The sequence below is a fragment of the Ascaphus truei genome, chromosome 3, assembly GCF_040206685.1.
Source record: "Ascaphus truei isolate aAscTru1 chromosome 3, aAscTru1.hap1, whole genome shotgun sequence".
Taxonomy (NCBI): Eukaryota; Metazoa; Chordata; class Amphibia; order Anura; family Ascaphidae; genus Ascaphus; species Ascaphus truei.
The window spans coordinates 294,036,047-294,062,708 of record NC_134485.1 but is presented as its reverse complement, the minus strand read 5'-3'; the positions used below and the strand labels follow the sequence as shown (position 1 = coordinate 294,062,708).

The window sequence follows — 26,662 nt, the reverse complement described above, 5'->3', positions numbered from 1 at the left end:
CGTTTTGTATTTATGGACAATTTTGAATAATGCAGAGGTAGAAGGACTTTGTGCACAACACAGTTTCTTAATAGTTTGGCAATTACTATATGATAAACTACATGTACGGTATAGGGCTAGATTCTTAACAGGCTTTTTATCGATTTTCTGAGCATATTCAGCACCCTACTCACTAAAGCGAAACAGCTCATTTTACATTGCATTAAAACATGCTAAATAGTGCCTAATCGGAATTAATGCCACACTCAGAAACCCTTTAAGTGTGATACGTGTTGATATGCATAATTGATTATTTCCTTTCCTAATGAATAACTTTGTAACTGTACTTATTACTTTCTGAACTAAAATGTATTGCTATTATATATAGTAGCATGAGAAAAAAATAGTTTAATGAATGTTGAACATTTTCTTTTGGTGTGAGGATAATAGAAAGTTGCCTTAAATATAGAATCCACATAGCCTGCTTGCACACACATTTTCTGAATACAAAATGCTTAGTGAACACGGAGAAAAGTAGGGCACAAATATTATGCATTTCCACTTTTAAGTAAAATGGCTCATAGTGCTTTTCATCAAAATAGGATCTTAATCCCTGTTTACGACATTTAGCATTTATTAGATAACAATGATGTAATCATAAAATACAGTCAAGTATTTCATTCATATTTTGCATTATCATGTATAATTTATGTAATGAGGGATGAGATCACCACTGGAAAGAGTGCAATAGATTTATAGATGTGACCTCCATTACTGACCATGGCAAAATTACTTGGTGGCAAAATATAACACACTGACGTGTCCAATGGTGGTCTACATTGATATTACAGTAGATATGATATCTGTGGCTTAGCCATCCCTACTTTCTACATTTTGTGTTGAAGTATAGGTGATATTACCATGGTTAGTATGTAAAGGAACACACAGTATGTGTTTTCTATTAGTCAGACTCAGACGTAGCGTGAATTGTGAGTGTTTACTATTTAGGACAATATAGATTGGAAGATGCACAGTCTAATGTATTTAGTAATAGACTTATTGAAAAAGCATTTACTGTGTACATTTTTGTATCATTAATTAAAATATTGTTGTATTAAATAAAACAATGTTTTCATTACTTTCCTATACAACTTTACTAAGTCATTTTACAGAACAAATGTAAAAAATTATAGCAATAGCTACTTTTGTGCTATTACCAAAGTGCTAGTCATGCAAGATATAAAAAACAACAGTATTTTGTACTTAAAGTACAGCTAATTATGTTCCATTGACTTGCCTTTTTTTGATAGCATAGTGTATCACCAATGGGTTTGTGTATATTATTATATATTAGTGAGATTATGTTATATGGTACATTTAAGCACTTGAGCAGAGTAGGATGTTTAAATAAGGAAATGTATGTTGTATAACTGCTAACAATATTTTAGTTCCTTTATATAAATATTACATGGTGTATTAGATACAGCAACCAGTATAGTGCTTGCAATTATGACTTATCTTCACCAAAATGCCCCTAGTAGAAACCATTCATATAAGCAACATGCAAGGCTGCCAAAAGCTTTTCTGGGGCCCAGGACTAGAGTTTCGACCGTGCCCCTTGTGTTGGCAGCCTTGCAAGCCCACCCTCCCCCTCTCACACATAACCTCTCTCTATCACTACCTCTATTCCTCCCCCCATTCTCACAATCCGCCCTCTCATGCATTCCCTCCCGTCTTACACTTCCCCCTCTCAACCTTTCTCACCCCTCACTCTCTCTCACACCCCCACCTCTCCCCCCTCACTTACTCCCCAACATCACTCCCCCTTCCCGCCTCACTCTTCCCCCTCACTCTATCACTCCTCCACCTCTTCTGCCTTTCTTCTGCTCACTCATCCCCTATTTCTTACACTCATCCCTCACATTGTTCCTCCCCTCTCACACTTTCCCCCATCCTCTCACACTCTCCCCATCCTCTCACTCAATCACCCCCTCTGCTCACTCAATCCTCCCTACTCTCACTCAATACTGTATATGTTAGAAAACAATGTTATTTTGGGGGACAAGATATGAGTTTTTACACCTTAAATTGTGTTTGTAGATTTCACAATCTAAATTAATCTGATTAATCTGATTATTAACTAAGTAGGTCAAATAAAAGTTAGGTAGTAATTCTGATTTTTCTATCACTTGGCTGATACTATAAACTACTGCCTGATACACGCAATAATATTCAAATATAAATGAATTGGTATGGAGTAGGTATATGTACAGTATGCATATACACTTTAATATATATATATCAAATGGAAATTTTACTGTATACTCATTTGCATGTCTTAGGCCCGGGCCATAGAGGGGTGGGGAGAGCGGATGCGCGCTAACGCTGAGGCTCGCCTGCTTCAGTCAGCGCGATTGCACGGACTTGCAGGCGAGCCAGCGTGCGCGAAGGGAGCCGGGTGGAGGTGGTTGGAGGCGGGGCAGTGACGTCGCTGGGCCAATCGCCCGTGACGCACTGACGTCAATGTCACGGCGCCGACGTCACGGCGCCATGACGTTGACGCTGCTTAAGGCTGATTGGATGTTTTCAGCCGACAGCGCGCTGAAAAACAGCTGGGCGCTCGGCTGAAAACTCCAAAGCCTGAGCACGCCTGCGGACGCTCGTGTGAGCCCCCTCTCAAGGCATCCTCATTGAGGATGCAGGGCTCAGCGCGGAGCATCCGCACGCCTCAGCGCTGCTTGTCCTTCTATGGACGCAGCCTTAGACAGGTCTGCCAACCCGCCTTTCACCATTATCACCCAGCACACAGCACTTCAACTGCAGCAAGGGATTCTGGGAAATGACATGCAAATGAGCACACAGTGCCAACTTTTGCTTCAAAACCATTCAACATGGTTCCCCTATAGGCTTAAGCTTGCCGCATTTTCACAGCTTTGAGCACAGCCAGGGTTAAGATGCATAGACAGTATAACCAACCCCACACTGAAGAAACCCATTAAGGTCGAAACAGTCTGTCTGTGGGTGGGTTTACTGGCTATGCATCTTAACCCTGGCTGTGCTCAAAGCTGTGACCATGCAGCAAGCTTAAGCCTATAGGGGAACCATGTTGAATGGTTTTGAAGCAAAAGGTGGCACTGTGTGCTCAGTTGCATGTCATTTCCCAGAATCCCTTGCTGCAGTTAAAGTGCTGTGTGCTGGGTGATAATGGTGAAAGGCGGGGTGGCAGACCTGTCTAAGACATGCAAATGAGTGTACAGTAAAATTTCTATTTGCTATATGCTTTGCTGTGGAGGGTTTTTGTCACTTTTTTTACCCACCATAACTTAACTAAGTATATATATCAAAGATGCTTTCTGCAAAACATAATGCTCATGAGAAGAAATAATGATTAACACAAACGACATTGAAAAGTTGACAAAATGTTGAATCTGGATGGTATTCCTTTTTCTATCTTAATATTCTATATGTAACATACAGTAGCTATGTGACAACGCTTTACTACAAACTGTATTCTCCAAATGTCCCTTGTTGTCCACAACACCATTCATTTTCTTCAATGTTTTTGATTGATACCTTCTGCTAATAATATTTGAGCCCGTTAAGTAAAATGTATAATATTAGAAGTTTAGCTTCATGGGTTCTGAATGAAACTGGAATCTGAGCTGAAATACCTACATGAAATCTCTACTTTAATCTTGTTGCACAATCTAATAACTTTCAAGAAGTACAGAGGGCATTATAAATTGAATTTGATTATTAATAAGTAAAAAGCCCTTTTACCCTCTTCTTCTAACTGTTCAATTTACATGCATCCACAAACTGCACGATTCAGTGAAGGATGAAACCGCTTCAATGTCCAATTGTGGACACTAATATGCACTTGCTATAGTGATTCTAAACAATAGAATATTACATGAAGTATTAATTATTACACAGGACAAAACAGATTTATGATGTAAACAGTACAAAAACTACCAAGCCCTCAAATTGTGGATCATCTCTTGAATGAATAATGCAGCTTGACTGACTGATATTTGGTTGCATTAAGGAAGGATGTAAGTTCTCTTACATGACCACAAACACAAATAAAAGCAAAGTACAACAATGCCTGTAATCTACACAGTTCAAAGATGTTTGAAAACAAAGCTTAAATCAAAACTGTTTTGTGCATATTAAATAGAAAATAGGTCACATTTTACAACATTGCAGACTGCGGTGGAATAAAAAAAACATTTTGATGACTTTTTTGAATACTTGCATACCACTTAAAGACCTAGATTGCAATTTACATAGTAAGTGATTTCTTCATAGATTTCTAAGCCGTTTGGTTTCCATCACTCTGTTATAATCTTGAATCTGCCAACTTTGATTTAATGAAATATGTTGGGGCTTCTGTAAAATAAATCACATAATCTCAAATATTATGCAAGAATTTTCTTCTGTCATTGCCTGTCATTCCATGTGTATATCAAATTTGCATCTCTATAATAATTCTGTTTCTGCCTGACAATCCAACATATCAAGATTAGCCAGTAAGTAAATCTTTTTGACTATGTCGAGTCACAATTGACGATTTAATCCTATTTAATATTTCAGATTTATATATTATCGGATCACACTTTAAATATACATTGTACTACATATTTATGAAAAATGTCAACAAAGTTTGGATCATAGAGTAAACATGATACATTTAGCAACTACAAAATAAATCACTACAATATATATATATATATATATATATTATACTGATAATATATTGATTTGACAATAAATATTTACCCTTAATATACCTATAATGTTACATCAATGCATCTTCTCCCATAGGTTCTCAACTCCTGTCATCAAGACCCCACAACAGGTCAGGTTTTAAGGATATACCTGCTGAAATCATTGGCTCAGTCGAAGATTGAGCCACCTGTATAGAAGCAGAGATATCCTGAAAACCTGACCTGTTTGGGCAACTTGAGGACTGAAGTTGAGAACCCCGGCCCTAACCCGCTCACAACCAATACTCATTCCATGACCCTCACCCACATTATCTCCCAGAGATCTATTATCCAGGCATAGTTTACATGTTCATTCTCTTCACTCATATATCCCAATGTGTACTCTAAACTGATATCCTGTAAATGGCATTTTGTTGGTGGATGCGCCTGTGATGCATTAAACAGCAAAACAGTGATCAAGTACTTTTGGTAATATATTTAAATGATGCATTTATGTTACCAAATGTTAAATGCTTTCAATATTTCTAATCCATTTTTAGTTTTTCTTGCCATCTGAGGCATGTAACAGGCACACATGCTTCTTATTCTCATAAACCGTACATGTTATGCTTAACACACAGCTGAGGACATGTGTGACTCAGGATTTATAGTTATTTTTATACTGTTAGAGCCAGTTTTATACATCATCTCAAAACCACTGGCATTTAGTTTGAATTGGGTTTTTTTTTTTTTTTTTTTTTAAAGGTAAATTATACTGCAGGTGAATTAGTAATGGCTAAATATCAATATGAAAATATGACAATTGTTTAGGAAAATATTACCTTCAAGTGAAAGGAATATTACCCCTGACAGGGATCCCTGACCCCTACAAAATTGTGTTTGTTATATTACTGCATGTAAAAGGTAGTTTAAATGTCCAAAAGGCCTGTTATGTTTAATACATGGTGGCATGGTATTACATACAGTCATTTGAGGATCCGTGTTGTGCTTTAGCGGGCCCGCCCCAAACCCCCAATATAGTTACCTTAATATGTATTGTATATATACTCTAGGTGATATACCACATAAATCGTACATTACTTATACGGGGAATCCCTTTTCACATCAGCCCACTTTCAAAACAGCTTTGGATTCATAGATGCAATATTTTCTGCTATGATGAACCACAGTGCTTGGGTACAACATTCCCCTTGAAAACAGCTTTCATCTCTTTTTGATATAAATGCCATGAATCATCTTATCATTGTATTTCTGCTCTATGCCTCTACTTATCATTACAAAAGCAATCGATCCAAACCTGTCTAGAAGTTTAATAAACTGTCATCACAGTCATTGGTCTAGTTTGATAGTTTGAAGCTGCTGGCTAGGCCTGCTACAGAAAATAAAGCATGCTCACACTTGATCAGGTGATTTTTATCACTTGGCCATTAAAGGGAAAAAAAAATTTGAGACACAAAAGCTGTCTAAAAAGTATTTTGTAGTGTTTATTATTCCCCTCTGAGGGTATCAAACGTTGCTGATGAGTAACACTCGACATCTTCAAAGTCTCTGAAGAGCAATATTTATTGTTATAAGAAAAACAACATATTTCTCAAAGAATAAAAAAGTTGGGAGAAAAAGAGAGACATAGGGCCTTATTCAGAGAGGGTTCATAAAAAGCTCGCCAAGGAATTTAAAATGGGGTTTTTTTGGGCGTTGCTCTCACGGTATTCAGAAAGGCTCGAATACCAGTGATAGCAAAATACCCATAACTGGCGAGTTGCTGCCAGCGAGAGCATCGAGCCTCTGAAAAGGCAAAAACCAGCGATTCATTTCTGCTGCAGAGAGCTGCTCTGAGAGAGCTGCCTCTCCCAGTTGAAATGTCGCCCGAAAATTATTTATTTAAATATCCATTCCTTTAATAGTGTAGAAGTGCAGGGGGTCTCCGGAGCTGAACCACGTTGGTTTTATGTCCGGGGACCCCCTGCTTCCCAGGATACAGGCACCTTTATGGGGTGCCGGTATCTCCTATGCAAGGAAATGTCCCGGTCACGTGACGCGGGACATTTCAATGCAGAGGATACCGGCACCCCATAATGGGGCCTGTATCTCGGGAAGCAGGGGGTCCCCGGACATAAAACCAATGTGGTTCAGCTCCGGAGACCCCCTGCACCTCTACACTATTAAAGAAATGGATATTTAATTAAAAATATAAAAAACGATCAATACACGCCCCCCACCTCCGCCAAAACCCATACAGTACAGTAATGGGCAAAATAACTATTATCCAGATATGGATAATAGATTATTTGCCCATTATTAAAAACTGCATTAGCATACATAAATAAAATAAATAAATACAGTTATACTTACCACAACAGCAGTTCCCTCTGTCCTCCGTTGCCAGAAAGCATATATAGAAAATAAATACATTCTAATGGCCCCTAACCCCTTATTCACCTTAGCGGTTCCTAACCGCTATAGTTATTAAGGGGTTAACCCACCCTGACCCGGGAGGCCTAAGCACCCACCCCAGACTGACTATACCCACCCTATACCCATTGAGTAGTATAGTGGTACATCATACACATATAATAATAATATGGGCATGATAAGCCTCTATAGCACTCAATGGGCACCCTAATAAAAATACAGTAATACACAAGACACACAGTAATAAAACCTAACTATACTCCCAAAAAACACACTTCACTAAATACACAGTAGCCAGCTAATCCAATCACTAGAAGCAATTACAACATCAACAATTAATTCATTAAACCATTATCCAATCAAAAAAATTAATTCGGAAAGCAACTCAAAATGAATAGTAACACTAACCAATGTAAACAATGAATTAATCCTATATTAATTAATGTAACCATTAAAAGACAAATAAATACATTAAAACTATCTCTGAAGTATTCATAAAACACATTAGCTAACATAATATAACATTAAGTACAAGCGAACACCAATCGCAAACATTTTCTTACATTAACCATAAACAAACAATCACATCCACATCAATAAATGCAATAACAAGCGTGAAATGCCCCCCAAATATTGGCATAATAATGTATTAATCTGTACCCTAAAGTGGTACAGATTAATATATTATCACTCAATGTGCCTCCCCCAAAAAATAAAAAAAGACATCCAAAGAATAAACCTGTAAAAAGGCCTCACGGGTGAGTGAAGGGGGTATTAGCCCTAAGGATGGGTGTTTAGACCTTGCGGGTGGGTAGCGGTTGGGTTAACCCCTTTATTACCTTAGCGGTATTAACTAATGAACTCCCCCCACAACCCCCCCGCAATGCCTAAACAGCCACTAAAGGCCAAATTCCCTCTTCACCCACCCCCGCTAGCCACTGTATTGTAGTGTATTGTATGTTTCTTACAGTAAGCCTGGCACGGGTATTTAACCCCTTCATTGCCTTAGCGGTTAGCCGCTAAGGTAATGAAGTTGCTGTACATGCATGTTTCCTGCCTCGGATGCATGCCGGGGGGGTCCAGAGCTGCTATTAATGGCTATCAGCTCTGGAGACCCCCGGCATCAATCCGAGGCAGGAAAAGGGCCTGATTTTTTCTAAGTCCCGACCCATCGCAGCTCATCGAGGCCATCTCCCCACCAATTGTCCAACAATTTTTGGTCGATAACTGCTCGATAAGGGCCTTATTGAGGCTTTCTGAATTAGGCCCATAGGCCAAGATCCACAGCAGTCTGATAACATGTATCTTCAGATACACAGCTCACTAGTGCAGTGTAAGTGCTGTTAGCAGCCGGACGGGGCATTGTGATAACGATAACGGCCGTTAGTTCTAATGATATGCAAATTAGGTGTTCCCTCTAACAACACCTGTCCACAGAGCGCTGTTATAGTTAACACAGGGATTTAATGAGATCATACAGTCATTAGGTCATAGCTAAAGGGTATCTTACTCCCCTACAAACCTTGAAATACAGGTTTTGCAGGAGAGGGTGAGAGAGAGTGTTGTATACAGGTTTGTTTGGGGTGGTATACAAGCAACTTTGAACTTTAGCAAAGAAGAGTCTTTCTCTCTCAAAACCTAAACAGTATTGCAGTGTCTGGATAGATGTACTGTAACACCACCTTTAGGTATGACAGGCTTTAAGGAGAGTCATGTTATTTGAAGCTAACATGAGGCAGTGATAACTTCACATGGCGTTAAGCCTATGCAAATGAGATTTACAATGGTGGTTGTTTTTGCATAGAATTACCTTTGGCAATATGCGATAAACTTAGGGAAAGTAACATCTGTTAATGATTTTGATAACGTGACATTATTACTATGGACTTAACAGACCTCTGTGGATCTAGCCCAGAGAAAGATACCTCTGAACACATCAGAGATACCTGAGAAATTGTCTAATTTAAAGCATTTGAATATATTTTGCCTATTCACTGTAATGCTTGTGCTCACCACGAACAAGGAGGGACCCCGGAACTGAGGTGGGAAGGATAAAACCCGCACTCGCAGCTGCGGAGGTACACCTGGAAGGTGGATAGTAAGCGTAGCCGGATTTGATCAGAAGAGATATCGTAGTCCAGATACTTGCCGGATAGTAGGGAGGAGCCAGAAGAGTGGTTGGTGCCAGGAGCCGTGGTCGTGGGTTGGAGCCGGGTGGTTGGTCAGTGTCTGAAAGCCACAATCGAGGATTGGAGAAGTCGGATGGTCAGGAGGCAAGCCAGGGTCGATTTCCAGAGTGGGTCCTAAGTCAAGCCGGGTCGGTACACAGGAGAGAATGCAAGAGCGGGGAGAAAGCACAGGGACAAGGTGAGGCACGAACGTGGACACACAAGGCTACCATCAACTATGCTCAGCCAAAGAAGGAATGGCTGAGCAGGGCATATAAAAGACCAGGGACCAATGGAAATCGGAGGAGTGGCCCCTTCGAGGGCTGCGATAGGACAGAACAGAAGATTGCAGGTGAGGTGGAATAATTACTGTTGTTGTGCTGCTTGAGGGCAGTGTACACATATCATGCATGTAGGCTGTGCGTGAGGGGAGCGGGTGGTCTGAATGGGAGGCGGGACCTCCCTGTGTGCGAGGACAGAAGAAGCCCCGTGTGCGCGCGTGCCCTTGCTGGTGGAGCAGCAGCGGGGTGAAGAGACCGCCGCTTTTGGTGGCGTGCTACTGGCGTTGGTGCTGCGGGGCGCGGATCGATGGGAATGGGGTTGAGCGTGACGGGAGGAGGACCCTGTCTCTGGCAGCTAATCCCCGTCGCGGGACGCTGGCTGGGGAAAGGTAAGTGGGGAACTCTCATTGAGGGATGAGTTCCCTGTTTCCTTACATTCACATAATCTTTTTTCCCAGTTCTCTGTCAAATACCAGGTGTCTCTCCACATGTATAAAGGAGTTCTTTGAGAGGTATATAAGTACAATAGAACCCCCTCTTTTTCTTCATATCTCACACAGTTGTGGTAGTATTGTCATCTCTATGTAGAACTGTATGTTTCTGTATTAAGTATTCGCTATATTGAAAATCCAGGACCTGAGAGGAAATACACTGAAGTGAGAAGGACCTTGTTCAAATGGTGGCATTAGCTTCTGGTGATCATTTATCTCACCTAATTTGTCTGTATTAAAGTGTAAAACATTAGATTATAAATTCTTTGGAGCTGGAATTTCCTCTTGCTACTGTACATATTTAAATGGTGCTCATTATGCTGCAAAAGTGTCACTCCTTTTCTCTAGATGTACAGTACAGCCTCAATGCACATACAGTATATATCTACACTATGAGGTCTAATAAACATGACTATATTTGTAATTTTAGGTTCTTCATTACAAACTAAAACTGTTTCTTATCTATGATAAACACAACTTCCAGAATTTTAGAGCAATGCACAGTGATTCATATTATGAGTCATTCTGAGCATACAGTACTAAGAATGATACACAAGCAAGTTTTGTAAACACCAGGAAATCAGTGCAAACAACATGCATTACCTAGAACAAGAATTTTGTCATAGCAAACAAGTAGTGTATTTGATTAATTGCCTATGCAGCCTACAATATAAAGGGCACCCAAAAGGATTTAAGCAAAAGAATTGGTGAACATATCAACAATATATTAAATGGAGTTGAAACTTATAGTGTGTCTAACCCTTTTAAAAAGCAACATCAACAAAATCCCAAGGGATTTAAGTTTATGGGGATCGATATTATACAACCCCATATTGAAAGAGGTGATATAGTAAGAATTTTATCATAAAGAACTTTTAGATTCATGGTCTTAAAACCATGGCCCTCATTGGGATTAAATATTGACATAGATTTGGGTAGTTTTCTATAAATAAAAGACAAACTAAGATATAGTATAAAAAAAATGAGTTAATAGCCGTCTGTTTTAATGGTTTTCATGTGGAGAAAGTTTTTCCATGTTCTAAAGAAAAATGGTGTGTTATTGTGATATGGTTTCTGTATCTGGACATTCATCTACAGTATTTGGATACTTTTATATATCTGTGTGATGCTGTGTCCAATGCTCTTATCCCTCTAAATCTTGAGTGATATGAACATTGAACCTGGGGTCCATTAGACATAAAACAGTTTTACTTATTACATACACCACAAGAATACCTGCTAAAGTGGTGATAGTTTTGGATCTCTAAGGTTTTACAGGGGGTCTAATTTGGATTGTTGTCAAAATGTATAATTTTACATGTATTATTTTATATTTTGATAAATCATTAATACTGTATGGAAATCTGTCTCTTGTTGTTGTTTTTGTAATGCAGTACTGAATATGTTTTAGAATATGGTATAATATAATTATATGTGATTAGATTTTAATACAATTGACTTATTTTGACAACTGAGTTGTATATTAGGTCCTCTATTGAGATGCCTGTTGTTTTAATTTCTTAATAATCTTTGCACTTTTTCTCTGTTGTGATTTAGGGTATGCCACTCCATTGACTTGAATATTACAATTAACTAAAACATTATTATCAATGTTTTAAGTTGTAAAAACTTTTTGTATTAGAACTACACACACAAACAGAGTAGATAACCTCTTGATGGAAGAAAAAACGCGCACAGCCGAAAATGAAGTAGTGAAGGCTGATGTGTGGGAATAAAAGAAGCTTTATTTGCACAAGGTGCAAGCGGGTCCTCTTGATGCGTTTCGGCCTGGCAGGCCTTTGTCAAAAGAGTGACAAAGGCCTGCCAGGCCGAAACGCGTCAAGAGGACCCGCTTGCACCTTGTGCAAATAAAGCTTCTTTTATTCCCACACATCAGCCTTCACTACTTCATTTTCGGCTGTGCGGCGTTTTTTCTCCCATCGAGAGGTTATCTACATTGCTACATGTCCACGCCTGCACGCTGAGTCGCTGCTGGTCTGCTGGTTCTTCCGTCATTTCATCCGGAAATCTCGTTGCTGCCGCCGGTCAGGTGACCACCCACCGCTATTGCGGATGTCGGGTTGGCGGTAAAGAAAACAGCTCGTGAGGCCGAGGCACCACATCTTTATCCAGGAAGAATTTACCAGCAGGAGCATTCACATCGCTGGAAGACCTGACAGGCTTGGTTCACACAACCCCAATGATTATCACGTGAGTTCTCCGTGTCCCAACCCTATGGTGCTCATGGTGAGCCGGTTGTGGGAAAAGACAGTGTATTATACTTACCTTATTACGGTTGTCCATAGCCTGGGTCTCAGTATCTATTTCAGACTTTTTTACCAGCAGGACTGTGTTTTATTCTGAGCGCCTGGAGGGTCAGTCAATTGATTCACCCGTTTTGTATACTACACACACAAACACACACACACACACACACACACACACACATATGTATGTGTATGTGTATGTATATGTATATGTATATGTATATGTTTATACATATACAACAGTATATGTTGTATGCATGTCTTTTTTATATATATGTATTTTAAAGGGATATATTTGTCGGATTTCTCTCTGAATCAGTTTGGAGACATTAAAGTTAATCTGTTGGCTCCAATATGTTTTCAAGATAAAAGCATGATAGAGTTAATATTAGAGCTATAAAAATACTGGTGGGAGAACAGGAACTTACCCCTGATGAAGTGGTGTCTACTGTGAAATGTGTAGGGTTGCCCAAGCGGAAAGGACAAAAGCATCTGTGGTCATGGGAAACTGGAAGTGATATCAGATACTACAAGCGGGCAATCAGAGCAAACACCAAGCACTCGTAAGTTTTCCTGTCATACCAACATGCTGATGTATCGCCTTATTTTTTCATACTTATTCAAGTTGTTATATGGTGAGTGTTTTTAATCCCATAAACACTCTTTCCTTTTACAAGCAATGCATTTCACTATTGGTGTTTCTACTTCCTCTACTCAATTTTCTCTAAATATGATCAAGAAAAATCTGGATCCATAACCTGCGGTGAGATTTAAAGCTACAGCTACACATTGACTATTTTTTAGGCACTCCTTGTAAGTGCGTTTCCTTTTTTTGCATCTTTAAAAAAAAAATATATATATATATACATATCTTTTATTTATTGTTTTACTTTTTCCCCGATTGCTTTGGAGTTCACACAAGAAATCTTCCAAAGTTTCTACATGGGAATGGTATTTTTTTCGCAGTAGCACCCCAGCCCTATATGGAAAGCACAGGGTTTTGTTATAAAATGTTGTATCGTATTAACTATATATACATATTGTTGCATTTTCTATTTTGTTCTATTTATTGAATACAATATATAAAAAAATCACATCGATTTTCACAGTAGTTTTCACTTAACTAAGTTGTATCTTTGTGCACTGAGTATAGATTTTACTCTCTAACACTAAGATTGTCACTTCACTAAGTGAGTTTTCACTGTGTTCACTGACTATTAACTTCAATTTTATTACACAGAGTTTTTTTTACTTGAACTTCATATCTTTTTCACTGTTCAATCATAATTTAAGCACTTTTTTGCACTTTCCCTGTTTAAAAATAAAACGAAATTAGGCTATGAGACCCCCTCTCAGGAAAGCGACCCCTTTTATGACCAGGGGGAGCCGGCCTTCCTCCCCACTGGCCCGCCCCCCACACCACCCTTCTCGCCTCTGGGGGGTCCCCTGCTCTGACACACGGCACTCAGCGCAGGTAGTTCCTAGGAGGAGCGGGGCCGTTGCGGTTGCGGCCAGCGCGGGTGGCTTCTGTGCCCCCGGGGGGGTCCCCCGTTCCGACACGCAACGCTTCTGCCCCGGACCCTGCGTGGATATGTTTTGGCAAGCCAAATCGCAGCATCTACATAGTTCAGGGCCTAAGCACGCGCAGTTCAACAAGCATCCTCCCGCAGAAGCATGGCATCGATGGCCAAACAGTTCCGCCTTCATCAAGCACAGGCGGAAGACCATGACGAGGCGTGGTTGAACCGGCAGCTGCATGCATTGTTCGCAAGGAAGCCAGGGCGTGGTGGTGGACAGGATTGTGGCATCCCTTCAACGTCGCGCGCTAGTCAGGCAACACATACTAGAGTCGCTCCCTGCAGGAAAGGGGCGCGGAGGGCACCACAGCACGACGCACCATTCGAGAATCAGCAGTCGCGCGCAGGGCAGCAGCCTTCGGCCATGGGGCTGCGAGGCAGGGCGTCACGGCAGCCAGGTCAGGCCCCAGCGGTGGTGTGGAGATCCTCGGCTACTGGGATGCAGGACAAGGTGGATCGGCGCTCAGGTTGGCCCGTAAGGAAGGAGCGGCAACCTCCGGCCACTGCGACGCGGGACAGGGCATCACGGCACGCCATACGGGCGGTGTAGCTACAAGGATATCGCCTGCAGGAGTGGCAGGGTCAAGGAGACCAGGACGGCCACCTGCGTCTGCGGGTGGCACCAGCGCGAAGGATGGTGAACAACCCATGTGGTTCGACTACATTGAGCCGGCAACAGGCGACGGGCGACCCAGGTCGCTAGCCCGGTCACTTCCCCCCCAGGATGCCAAGGACAGGTAAGGTACCCGTGGTGGTAAAGGGGGGATGGCGGCGCAAAGGGCAAGAGCGCTTATGATTTGGATGGCATCCCAGGTAGTCCACACAGACCAGGGAAGCACAGGCAATGTGACAGGGGGGGATATACCGGGTGGCGCAGCATGCGTAGAGCAGGCAGCGGCAGGGCTAACACACACACCAGATCCAGCAGCTTATGGCGCAGCAGGGAGGGCAAACTTCACAGCGTCATTGGTAGGCATGTTGAAGGCCTTGGAGCCGCAGACATCAGTCTCCTCCGGCACAGGGACATAAGCGGGAACAAGGGATGCTGGCGCAGCGTTAGGAGTTGAAGCAGCGTAGGGGGCGCACATCGGCGAGGGGACTGTGGTGCTAATCCCCAACCCGGCAGCCACCAACTTGACCCTGGTGTCTCCTAATCCACCTCCGGCCGGGGTCATTGGCACTGAGGGTTCTTTCTCTTCTACGGTTGGTGTCATGGGCGTAGTAGCTCCCCCAGCCGTGACCCCAGTGTCTCTTCACACGGCCGGGGTCATGGACACCGCGTTGACACCACGGGAGCGATCCCCGCTGGGGCCTATTCGACTCCAAAGGTGTGCGACGTTAATGAAGTAGGCACGCATTTGACAAAAGAGGAGAAGGAGAGTATTTGGGCAGGGGATTTCGTGGAAATTGTATCCCTTTTACCCGATTAAAGGGAGGCTTTGGCGCGATCTTATAAGAAAGGGGAGGCTAGGAAGGAGGACGTCGAGAAGCGGCTCTTCCCGCGCACGTACGCCAATTGGGCCCACGCGTTCAGAATCTTAGCCGCAGTAATCGGGGAAAAGTCCCCCCACTTATGTGCGGCTCTGTTTAAATATGAGGATATGATTGGGGAGGCCAATCAGAGGCACTGGTGTATGGGCTGGTGGTTTTACGATTTGAGATTTAGACAGAAGATGGCGGCGCACAAAGATAAAGTAACGTGGGTCATTAAGGAGACTGACCTCTGGATTGACTTGATTGGCTTATCGGACAAGCCGGCGCCCTTTCAGGGAGGGGTGTAGGGGGGACGCACTACCGCAAACACGACAAATATGGGGATAGCCGGCCGGGGGTGTCCTGGGCCTTCAATGACGACTGGTGCACATATGCTGTTTGCCGCTTCAAGCACCAATGCGCCACTTGCGGAGGGGCTCATCCGCAGGTGAAATGCTTTAAGAGTGGGGGGCACGGTTCCAGGAGGGGTGGGCAGAGGGCTGGGCAGCAAGGCGCCTTCTCCTATAATCGTCCAAAGTCTAAGCCCTTGGCTGGAAAGCTACCCAAATGTGGACGCAGCCAGGCTGCTCATCGACGGGTTTTCCGAGGGGTTCAGAATCACGTTTATGCACAGAATTTGAAATCGGCAAGGGTTTACAGTGATGTGGCAAGGGAAAAGGTGGGTAAGAAGGAGGAGTTGGGGAGGATGGCGGGTCCATTCGCCTACCCCCTCTCCCTGACTTGAGTATCTCCCCACTGGGGGTGGTCCCCAAAAAGAACCCGGGGGCATTCAGGCTCATCCAACACCTTTCCTATCCCGAAGGCTCATCGGTGAACGACGGCATCGATCGCGAGTTGTGCTCAGTCAGTTATGCGAGCTTCAACCAAGCAGCGGCACTGGTGAGTGGGATGGGTCGGGGTGCATTGCTGGCAAAGGCGGATATCAAGTCCGCCTTCCGGCTGCTGCCAGTGCACCCCGAGTGTTTTCACTTGCTATGTTGCATGCTTGACGGTCAGTACTTTGTTGACTTGTGCCTGGCTGAGCATTATCATGTTTCTACTTTGAAACTTTTAGCACCTTTCTCGAATGGGTGGTGCGTTGCAGGGTGCAGGCCACAGAGTGTATGCATTACCTGGACGACTTCTTGTTCGTAGGGCCGGCGGGATCGGACCTGTGCGCAAGATGGCTGTTTGAACTTTCAGCCATGGCTCGCGAGTTCGGGGTCCCGCTAGCCGATGAAAAAACGGTTAGCCCAACAACAGTAATCAGCTTCCTCGGGATCGAAATTGACTCAGTGAGGATGTAATACAGGCTCCCGACGGATAAACTGGCACCCTGAAACAGCTCATACGAGAGTTCGGGGGTCTGAGGAAAACCTCGCTGCATCAATTCCAAGCATTGTTGGGCCACCTGGTTTTTGTCGCTCGAATCATGCAGGTAGGAAGAGTTTTTTGGAGGCATATGGTGGTGGCAACCGCTGGGATCAGGCGTCCTAACCACTTCATCCGGGTCACCCGAGAGATCCGCGAGGACCTGCGGGTCTTGTCGGATTTCATGGAGGCATAAAATGGGAGAACTTTATGGCGGGAGCGTCCTTCGAGGAACGAAGAGCTGCAGCTGTTCACAGACGCGGCAGGCTCAGTAGGCTTCGGGGCATACGGTGCATGGTGCGCAGTGCGCTGGCCCACACACTGGTGCGAATCTCAGCTCATTAGAAACTTAACGTTCCTAGAGCTGTTTCCTTTGCTGGTCGCGGTGCGATTGTGGGGGCAGTCTTTCGCAACCAGGGAAGTGGTATTCTGGACTGGTCGAGGCTGTGAATAACTTTGGTTCACGTTACCCACCGGTCGTGAGTCTGTTGCGCAGCTTCGTCCTCGCCATGTGCCGGGGGTCTCAAATAACAAATAACATTGATGACTCTTTATCCAGTTTGCAGATGGGGGAGTTTCGGAAGAGGGCGCCAGAAGCGGACAGGGATGGCTTACCTTGCCCGACAGAGTTATGGGCACTGGGGATCCCGCGGTGATCAATCTAGTGTGAGCATCGGTGGCTCCGGGTACGTGGGAGGCATATGCGGCCGCATGGCGGGAGTACTTGTGCTTCTCAAGGGAAGGTGGGGGTGATGCGGGGGGGGCGAGACCATGATGCGATTCGTTATTGCATTGGGGCGCAAGGGGTTAGCGGGGGGGTCAATAAGCAGGAAACTGAGCAGGGTGTCATTCTTCTTGAGGCTGGGCAGAGAGACTGACGTCACCAAGGCATTTGTAGTCAAGAGGGCCCTGGCGGGGCTTTTGAGGGGGGCACCGCCCAGCGATGCCAGGAGGCCGGTAACTCCGGCGTTATTGGAGGAACTGGTTAAGATAACAGGGCTAGTCTGCTTTTCAACATTCAAGGCGGGACTTTTTAATGCGGCATACACCTTGGTGTTCTTTGGAGCATTGCGAATAGGGGAACTAGTCTGCGCTTCTAAGAAAGGGGGCGGGGGCTTGCAAGCCAGGGACGTGGCGCTCGGGGCAGATTCTTTGCAGCTTTTCATTCGGCTGTCCAAGAAAGATCAAGCGGGCAGAGGTGCGGTTGTACCGCTGCTAAGCGTGCAAGGGAGGAGAATTTGCCCGGTGGGGGCACAGGGCATATTTACAATTGCGGCCCGCCAACGACGGGCCATTACACGTTCACAGTGACAGTGTCCCATTATCCAGTTACCAGTTCTCGCGCGTATTCCGGGTATGCCTTGAGCGCTTGTCGTTGAAAGCGGCCCAATTCGGGACTCACTCGTTCAGGATCGGGGCCGCAACTGAGGTGGCACGGGCTGGGCTGGCAGGGGAGGGGATACAGAGGATTGGGCATTGGGAGTCCAACAGGTACCGGTCCTATGTCAGGCCCGGGGCATGCGCAGAACGGGTTTCGCTGGTATGATTCTCTCTCTCTCTTCGTCCCCCCCAACTCCCCCCGCAGATGCAGAGGCAACGGATGTCTGGATCATCGGTGACTCATTGATACACTGGGCTGAGAAGCGCGCGGCACGGCGGCCTTACGGAGCAGACCTCGGTTTGGGCGAACAGGCTAGGGTTTTATGGTGGGGCAGTAGGGGGTTGAGATGGGGCCAGCTGCTACCGCGGCTCTTGGTTCTAGCTAGGGACAAGAGGCCGCCGCAGATCCTTCTCATTCACGCGGGAGAGAATGACGTGGCGGCGGTGCGGTCGATTGATCTAATAGAGACCATTAAAAGGGACGTGGCGTGGATGTTCGCTGGCCGGCGGAGCAATTTGTTTGGTCTGATATTGTCTACAGGAAGACCTGGCGGGGGCGCCAGGTCAACCCGCGCGGTGGATAGAGCATGGAAAAAAGTGAATAGGGCAGTAGGCAAGTTCGTGGCGCAGTGCAGGGGTTGGGGGATCAGACACCCGGATTTTGATGCTAGTGTAGGGGGGTTGTTGAGGGCGGATGGAGTACACATGTCAGAGGTGGGGATAGACCTGTTCAATATCGGGTTACAGGAGGGATTGGAGAGGGTCTTGGAGTGGTTAGCGGTATGGCCCTAGTTTAGGGGGTGTTAAATAGGGCCGTCGGTGGCGGCTCGTGGGGGGTAGATGCTTGTTCTTGCCAGACTGGGAGTTGGGCCGTTTGAGCCCGGGGGGAGCACGAGTGGGCGAGGTCAGATATTCATGACGTCGATAACCCGCTCGCGCAGACGGCAGCAGCGCGGGGGCCGTCTGACACTCCCCTCCCCCTCCTGTCAAAGGTACACCCTGGCGGGGAGTAGCATTTACCCCTCTTAATTTAAATAAATAGCCGCGGCCATTTTATCTCCAGTCCTGTCTCCTGTCGTTATTTGGGGTCGAAGCGGGCGGGGCCGAAGCGGGCAGAGGGGGGAACCACCTGGCAACCTCCCTGGTCATGTTGTATTCTCTTGCAATTGAATCTCTATTACATCAACTAAAGAACAACCTAGTGTGTTTCAATTAACCTCACACACAGCTTATACTGATGATATTTGAGTGAGTAATGAAAGAGATATCGAAGTGCTCTGTGAATAGCAAAATGTACTGTATATGAAAAAGCTTCAGCTGCAAAAATATGTCTGACGGGGGTATTGTATTTTAAGTGGGGGGTGGGGGGTATATTGTTAAATAGAAATGCTCTCTTGTTTTAAGAAGGGGAGTTTTGCTCTCCTACAAATCTTCCAGACAATGTGCAATGGAGTAGAGATGCTTTTAAGTTTTGTAGTTTTTAGGTATAGCTGTAATTCTGCAGCAGAACTGGGAGGGAATCCTTGAGAAGATTGAAGGGTGGTTACAGAAGTGGAGGTGGCTGTTATCACAGTTATCCTTTTTGAGGGCGGATGTGGTTATTACAATCTAGTGGCATCCATGTTGTGGCACAGACTGATTGTTCTAGATCCCCTACTTTGCCTTTACAGAATATTCTGAAAGTTGTATTACATTTCTTTTGGGATACTAATCAGTGGCTTAAGCAAAGTATTTTATTTTTGCCGGAGGATTAATGTGGCCAGGGACTGATAGATGCAGAGCAGAGTAGCAGCTTTTCAGCTTCAAACCTTACAAAGATGATTGTTTTCATAGGAATATGCTATTTGAAAGCAGTTTGCTTTTACACTTCTCCATGGAGTAAGAGGTTTAAGCTACAGTATGACAACAGCTTTTTTTTTAGTTGATGTTGAAAAATTAGAGGCTAATAATATGTCCTCTTTTATCAGAGTATTATGAATGCTTGGATGGTTGTGAAGCTTTGGAGCCAAATCAAGAGAAAACATTTAATTTCCCCTGCATTTTAGAGCAGCCAATGTTATTTAATTCACCTATAAATATTGAGCAGGTGAGCTCTAAAAGTTTGGTTTCTATGTTTATTAGGAGGACTAAAGTTAAAATGATGATAGATTTTAGATCGTTTTGACTAGATATCAGCATTTGATTAGGCTATAATATTACAAATAAAATAAGTGAGGCTTCTTTCTCAGTTTGTTGAGCAGGTGAAAATCTGTTTTGCCAAATCTGGCCTAGAGAGTTTAAAAAAGTGCTTTTCTGAAAAATATTTTGTTGATGAAATTCATTCTTTACCAGCGTTTAAAGGAGCTATTCTACACCTTCCCCCCCTTTTTTCCCTTCCCTTTTGACTTTTTTATACTGTATATGAAGCATGTTACAGTGTACAGTTTACCTAAGTTGGCAATCGCTTAGTGCTCCTGGTATAAATCTGTCAAAATCCGGATTGTGTGACTTTGACTGCGCTTATAGTGCCGGTGAGGGTGACGTCACGCTGTGGTCACTGCAAAAATCAAATTGACTTGACTTCCAGCGATCACGACCAAGCCGTTGCTCCGTTGCGCCGCTTCAACTATAAGCGCACGAGACGGCAGCAAAATAATTGTTTTGCTGCGATGTCGCATCGCTCTCGCCGGCACTACAAGCGCAGCCCAACAAAAGGGCCTCTTCTGACTTTGTGCTGCAGTGAAATGCTGCAGCTAATATGTTATATTATATTACTAAGTGTAACACATTATTGTTACAGCATCCAGAATAATAGCGAGTCTGCTATTTTGAATACAGATCTATTTGTAACTATTGAAACTTTGTTGCCAAAGAACACAGCTCATAAAAGTGTATGTGAGAGCCTGTTTCAAAAAAATTTGATCTAAATAATGATCACCCAGGAAATCTTCTGTCTTTTAGATTATCGTATGCAATTCAGTTAAATGAAATAAAAAAATAAACACATGTATATTCTGTGTTTCAAAAAATAAAAAATTACAGATACAAAGTGGAGAGAACAGATAACAGTTGCGGGAAATGTTAAACCTCCTTGAACCTACCACAGGCATTTACTGTAGGGGTTCTCCCGTAGAGAATAATTATTCTGATTATTGCAACAAATTATTTTACAGAACATATCCAGGGTTGCTAACAGATTTCTCAGGGCCCAGTGCTAGACATTCATAAGGACCACCCATCCACACCCAATCTTGGTAGCCTTGAAAGCTCCCCCCCTTTCATAGTGCAAGAGTCTCCTCCTCTACCCCCTCTTGCATTTCCTCACGAACCCCTCCTCTATCCCCCTCTCACACCTCCATAAGAGCCCCTAACTCTCACCATGTAGTTCTCTCCCCCTCACTCTCACTCTTTGCCCCTCTCTTCTTCACTTACTCTCCCCCTCACTTCCTCGCCTACCTCTTCCACCTCCTCTCTACAATCACACTCCCCCCCGTCAGCTCTCATTTTATTACCCCCTCTCCCTCAATCCATCCTACACACACACTATACATTATAATCCCATTGTATATATATATACATCCCACCACACCCAAAATACAATACCCCCACCCAAAATACAATACCCTCTTCACACACAAAATACAATACCCCCCAACACACAAAATACAATACTCCATCACACAAAATACAAAACCCCGCTCATACCCAAAATACAATACCCACCCCACACACAAAATACAATAGCCCTCACACAAACAAAATACAATACCCCCATACAAACACAAAATACCACACTGTGAGGGAATAAAGGAGTTAACTCACTCCCTTTGTAAGAATAAGGAGACCACACACTTGTGTCAGGATTGCCTATAACACTGCTGGGATTCAAATCCAGCACCAACCAAACTCTAGCTTGCAGGGACCCAGGCTTTTTGATCCCAGAGGGATTTGCCTGGGAACAGCAGGAACTCCAAATCCCAGCACCCCAGAGAAGCCTGCACAGAAACAGGGCAGGAGTGGGAAGTGAGAAACTTTTTGGGAGCAGCAGAAAATGAAACGCCTGCATCTGATGTTTGCCTGGCGTAACTTGAGACGCCAGACCAGCACATTCAGACAAAGATTTTTTATATTGTTTCCAGATATTGTTTCGTATGAGTTTAACTGGTAACTAGTCTCGTTAATCAGTCAGGTAGCTAGGGCCTGTCCTGTCTAATATGTCTACCAAGGTGGAGTAGACATTCTTTATATGCTTGGTGTTTTTTCTTAAAGTGACAGTGTACCCAATGTTTTGTTGTGTTTGTTTAGAAATAAACCACCAAAGGTTTTGGTACTGCCTAAAATGTATTATGTAGACTCATAACTGACCTCACATACAGGGCAGCTCCATCACACACACATACACACCTACCTTTGAGGTGGTCCAAAGCATCTGATCCCCGGCTCTCCCAAGCTGCTGCCGTGCCTTTCTTCCATGCCGGGCCTCCCTCTCTGAGAGACCATGCCTTTTGCCCACTGGTGCACACAGGAAGCTGGGCCCGCCTGGTATTCATGTTCCACTTCCAGCATGCATCAGGAGTGAGGTCCAGTCTGGCAGAGAGGGGCTTACAGCAGCTGGGGAGAGCTGGGGCCTGGCGGCCGGCAGCCAGATGCAGAAGTTGGGCCCAATTTACAGTGCAGCTGCTGGGCCCAGGACACTTGTACTGGCTCTCCCCCCATTGGCGGCCCTGATCATATCAGCCTAAGAATTACCGAAAATTATAGATCAGAGCAGGAAACAAATCATTATGTTTTTATTTTGTACCATGTAAAATGCTTTTAATCTATTTACCTAATATATTTAACATGCTATGTTTTGGCTTTTCAAAGAGCACATTTATTTTTGTAATTCAATATAATTTTATAGAACAGTATGCCATTGTTTTAGGTTATCTTTTACTTGGACAAAAAAAATTACATATCCTTAAAAGTAGAAATTGTCAAAAACTAGGCACAGGATGTAGAAATGTATTATGTATTTTCTGTTGATAGCAACAAGAGTTAAATTAGAATATCAATTTTATGAAATTGTTCATGATTTAGAATTCTTAAAATTTTAATGGGGAATTAAAAATGCAATTTGTGAAATTGAAGATGATTATTTAAATGTACACTTGTGAATACTTTGTTTTTGTATGTTTAATACATTGTTTCAATAAATTATTTAAAAGTCTAAAAGTATAAAGTCTCTTTCTCTCTTATTCTGGGGCAGATCCACAAAGCTATTTTAAATAAGGGCAAATAGCTTGATGTAAGTAACGGACGTTAGCTTCCCTGAGTTTAAGAAAGATCCACAAATGTAATTATCTGCAAAACAATGGCACACATTAGCATATGTCTAATGCAGCCATAGCCAGCAAACATCAGGCTAAGACACCCTGACGCAAACTGCCACTAAAGCTAGATCACGTTAACCATATTCTAATGAAGATGCCAGGTACAGAATATATTGCTGAGCAATATATAACTCCTTAAAGCAATAGTGGCAATGAGGGCACACATTATGCATGCCTTCATGGTCACGAAGGTAGCCAATGGTTAATACAAATATCCTAACGACCTTACTACCCATTGTATGGCATAGAGTTTTTGTATTGTATGTCTTTATTTATATAGCACCAAAAGTGTACTCAGCATTTCACAAAGAATACTGTACAGGGTATTATAATAATACAAAAAGTGCAGCAAAATCAGACGATAGGAAAGGAAATCCCTGCCCCGAAGAGCTTACAATCTAAGAGGTTTGATGGGAAACTTACAGAGGCATCAGGTGAGGGAATAAGTGCTGTAGATGGCAGTGCTTGGCCACAATGGGTGGTAGGAGTGACTGAATGTGGGACAGTAACCATGAGTGCAGGCGATTGGGATGCATGATTTGTGGGGCAAGTTTTAAGGTCATACAGTATTAAAATGAGAGGGTTAACATAATTTACAAGGGAAGAGATGGCAGTGAGGCATGGGTGAGATCAGGTGTGTATGTCTGGGTTCAGGCTTAAGAGAGGTCCCCAGTAGCAGGAAGGAGAAGATAGAGGGTGTGAATTGATGATTTGTGTGGGTGTTTTTTATTGAGGGGTAAAGAAGTTGTTGGGAGAGAGGTATATAAATAATGGCGCAGTGGCGAGTGGGGACATTGGAGAGAAAAGAGACGTTCACAAAGGAGTGAGGAAACAGTAAACAGAGAAAGCAATAGGGAGGGCATAATGAGATGCAGGAGGAGAGACGTCCCAGTTATTGGAGGATGGGAAGAGTACAAATAATCACAGCTTTCAGAAAGTTAAATTCTCACAGTTGCAAAGTTGTTTTTGTTGTGCAGAGAGCAGATCTTCCTCTAATATTCACCTCCAATTTCAACTCAAAAATTAACTCTGCCAGACACTGTAAATATGACACTTAAGATAAGACACACAGCCATATACAACCACTATTGCATACACAGGGTTAACTACCCCCTTTAAGCTCCAAACCGGGATTTTTACTATCCCTTCCCTTGGCATCTACCCACATAATGCACCCTCCAACAAGCCTAACCACCAACAAGACTAACCAGTTCTACAGTACTGGCCATTAACCCTACTAGCCACCTAAAAATCTGTTGACCTAGCCTAAGCCTCCAACTTTATAGAGAAGTAGACAACCAAACTGCTTTCAAAGATCGTATTTGTCTGCCCTGGGGAGGTAGTTTGGGTGTTTGTATTAACCCCTTGGCTACTTTAGTGACCAAGCAGGCATAGCATTCAAAGGGTTAATTCATAGGTCTTGCCTACATCTTTTGGCCTAGTTCAGAGTATTCACTTTGGATTCCAATATTGCTAATTGCTAAAGCAATATACAGTAGGAAGCAAAGTGGGACAATTCAGCACCCTGGACAAGGCCAAACAGAATTCTGAACAGCATACAGTGATATGCTTTAAAGTGTTCCACACCTCTTTTGTCTATCATTAACACTAATGGCTGGTAAAGGTAATGCCATGCATGCTTAACCATAAAACATGTCTTAATGCAGCATTAGTGAGTTTTGAAGATCCCCGTTAGCACTTAACAAGACGTTAACGTAAAGTAATGGAGATTTGTGGATCTGCCCTTCTGACTCCATATTTTCGAGTGAGCAGTGAGATAACACCCCATTTAGATATGATGCATCATTAAATCACTGCATTAACTATAACAGAGCAGACTGTTTAAGAGCTAGTGATATGGTTCCGCACATGGAGAGGGGGTATTCCACTCCCCTGCTGCCCCTCCGCACTTGTAGTCATCTCTGTCATTATGTGTGTATTTCAGTGTGTATCTTTGACTCACACTCACACACAGACACTCACATAGATACACACACACACACACCAACTCTTTCACAGACACACACACACACTCTCAAACACACATACACACACATGCACACACAAACATACAATCACACACACACCACCACTCTCCTCCTGCCACAGTGTGCATTGAAATCTGGTGTAGGCAGAGTTCAGGAGGGCTAAGACTGGCTACACCCCCTCTGAATAGTCCCAGCCCAAGTCCTCTTGAGCCTCTGCCTCCTGATTTCCGATCCCCCCACTCCCCTCATTAAGCTGCACAGCGTAGACTTGGGGACTTGACCAGTCAGTCCGGTCAATCCTAACAGCACAGGTGTCAGGGGGAAATTCACCAACTTCAGTCCACAGGACAATAAGAAATAGTATGCATTTAGCTTAGGTACCTGCTATGTTTGGAGTTTATCTTAACGGGTTAGAAGGTTTGAATAATTTTTTTTTTATAAAAAAAAAACAACTAAATGGCTCCTTTGTTATTAAACATAGGATCAAAATGTTGAATTTCACTAATAATTGGCAAGACAATTTGGGAGGAGTGCAGGTTTTATTTGTTTGTATAACATTACCAGAGGTGAAGGGCAGGGACCACAGTTAGGGAACAGGAATATAAATGGGAATGAACTGAACAAGTTTGTTCAGAAGATACATTTTTAATTGAACTTACAAAACTGTTGGATTTATTCAAGGACATTGAAAAAGCTGAGAGGCGTGCTGGCAACACAATTAACAGAACTATTGAACCAGAACTATATACCCAGGTGTAAATTCAGATGACTGAAGAACCAAAGACATTGTCCCCCTTCCCAAAAGTGAAAGTAGGGAAGAGGCAGGTAACTGCAGGCCAGTAAGCCTGATGGCTGTAGGAAACACTGCTGAAAGACAGAATGGTTGAATGTCTAATGTACAACAGTTTAGGAGTAGAGATTGGTGAATTTGAAACAATTCACCAAAATAGATCGGCAAATGGAAATTTATACTGTATGTGAATTCTCATAAAACCACCATCTTCAATTCATTTACAGATGTCATCAAATCCTCCCATGGAGGGGGGGGAGAAGGGGTGAGAAGGGAGTGAGCGAAGATTTATTTTAATAGAGTACCAAGTGTTATAAAAATCCCCTCAAACGCACCTTCAAAATACTTGTGGAGAGACACCTGTGCACAAAAAGGAACACACCTGGGAGATGCGCTAATAGGAT

At 43.5% G+C, this 26,662-nt stretch overlaps 1 protein-coding gene across 7 annotated transcripts in view; it reads right to left on the bottom strand.

The window, feature by feature from the left end:
- PCDH9 (protocadherin 9) overlaps window positions 1–26,662 on the bottom strand; it is a 2,211,246-nt gene that overhangs the window by 1,975,692 nt on the left and 208,892 nt on the right. The gene's annotated exons all lie outside the window — the stretch shown is intronic.